General features: G+C 39.0%; 1 non-coding gene across 1 annotated transcript; it reads right to left on the bottom strand.

Moving 5' to 3' along the window:
* Positions 1 to 1,503: 1,503 nt before the first annotated feature.
* On the bottom strand, positions 1,504 to 1,607 carry LOC141699052 (small nucleolar RNA R71). Its single transcript, XR_012565542.1, has one exon. It is a non-coding gene; the product is annotated as a small nucleolar RNA R71 (small nucleolar RNA).
* Between the last annotated feature and the right edge of the window lie 475 nt (positions 1,608 to 2,082).

Here is a 2,082-nt window from a genome sequence, read left to right as displayed (position 1 = left end):
AGTATTTTTATTAGTTTATATTGTGTGTTATTATCATGTTTTCATATGAACCCATGGTGACGATGAGTTCTATCATGGGCTAATCGTGATCATGGGGTCATAGCGGATTTATTATGGATTTCTTTAGTTAGTAGTTTAATACCTTGGTGTGTGATGATTGTATGATATCTAGCATAGGTTGTACTTATTCATCTTATGTGCGTCGTGAACATATAAGATAGTCTGTTAATCTCTTGTGAAGCGACGGTGGATCTTGAGATTTAGAACTTGCCATGCTAGCATAGGTTCATATATGTGTATGCATGATAGTGGGTAACTCTAACCGTTTTACTTGCCCTATGTAATTATAAAGAATAACTTGTGCTTAAATCGTTATGTTGTCAAATTCTGTAGACATATAGGGTCTCAACATAATTGATGCCTATTCAACTTCTATCTTAATTGTGGATGATTGGTAGAATGGTATTAGTACAACGAAAGTTGGCTTTTATCAGTTTCGTGTTGTTCGATTAATATCATCATCGTTACATGCTAAGGGTAATAACAATAACTATTGAAGGAAGTAATAATGAAGTTATGATCTCGTGTGTATTTAATATTGTTAATTTAAGTGTTAATTAAGTGTTTCTATCTCGTAGTTAATTGTAGTTAATAATTAGTTAATCAATCTAAAGAGTTATTGTCTTGACGTTGAGAAGTAATCATACATTGGTGAGTGAGTGTTAATTAAATATAATTAGTCTGAGTCTCTGTGGGAACAAACTATAAATTATTCTATATTACTTGTGAACAGGTATACTTGCGTGAATTATTAGCGCGTGTTTTGTGCCTAACAAGTTTTTGGCGCCGCTGCCGGGGACTCGGCGTATTTGTTTAGTTTATGTACTTACCATCAGTGGTCATTAGGACTCTTTGATTAAGGCCTGTTACTTATAGTTCCCGGTTGTGTTTCAGGTACTTTAGCGAGCGTTTATGTAAACATGTTCTCGTACTCGCAAGAGGACTTTAGATATGGCTGAGGAGACAGACTATGTTCTTGATATTTCGGAGAAGATAGATTTTGAAAATTCAGATAAAGAGAGTGAGCAGAAAGAACCAGTAATCATGGGTGATTGTATAGTTCCAGCATCAGATCCAGCTCTTATGGACTTTTCTCGGCCTAAAATTAATGACATTCAGTCAAGCATCCTTCATCCGGCTATTCAGGCTAATACTTTTGAAATCAAGTCGGGCACTATTCAGATGGTGCAGAATTCTGTTTCTTTCGGAGGTGCTGCAACTGAGGAACCCAACATGCATATCAGGAATTTTGTCGAGATCTGTAGTACTTTCAAATATAATGGTGTTACTGATGAGGCTATCAAGTTGAGGCGTTTCCCATTCTCTCTGAGGGATAAAGCTTAGGACTGGTTACATTCTGAACCAGCTGGGTCCATCACTACTTGGAAAGATCTTGCACAAAATTTTTTGGTGAAGTTTTATCCAATGGTAAAGACTGCAGCTATGAGCAGTGCTCTTACTCAGTTTGCGCAGCAACCGACTGAATCTATGTGCGAAGCTTGGGAGCGCTACAAGGAGATGTTGAGAAAGTGTCCACATCATGGTATGCCTAACTGGATGGTGATCACTGGTTTCTATAATGGTTTGGGGGCCCAATCTTGGCCCATGCTCGATGTAGCAGCTGGAGGCGCCTTGTGGGCCAAAAGCTATACTGAGGCTTATAATCTTATTGAAACTATGGCTGCAAATGAGCATCAAAATCCAACTCAAAGAATGATGCCTGGGAAGGTAGCGGGTATTCTGGAAGTCGATGCAGCTACAGCTATTGCAGCGCAGCTCCAAGTGCTGTCTTTGAAGGTCGATTCTTTAGCCAACTATGGAGTCAATCAGATAGCTATGGTCCGTGAGCTTTGTGCAGGCTCTCATGCTATGGATCAGTGTTCTCTCGTTAATGAATCTGTTCAGTATGTGAACAATTATCAGCGACCGCAGCAGCCTGTGCTAGCTACTTATCATCCTAACAACAGAAATCATCCCAATTTCAGCTGGAGCAATAATCAGAATACTGTTCAGCAACCATAT

Source organism: Apium graveolens, chromosome 11 (assembly GCF_009905375.1).
Source record: "Apium graveolens cultivar Ventura chromosome 11, ASM990537v1, whole genome shotgun sequence".
NCBI lineage: Eukaryota > Viridiplantae > Streptophyta > Magnoliopsida > Apiales > Apiaceae > Apium > Apium graveolens.
Note: the sequence above shows the minus strand (reverse complement) of the source record. Positions and strands in the feature narration are given on the sequence as shown.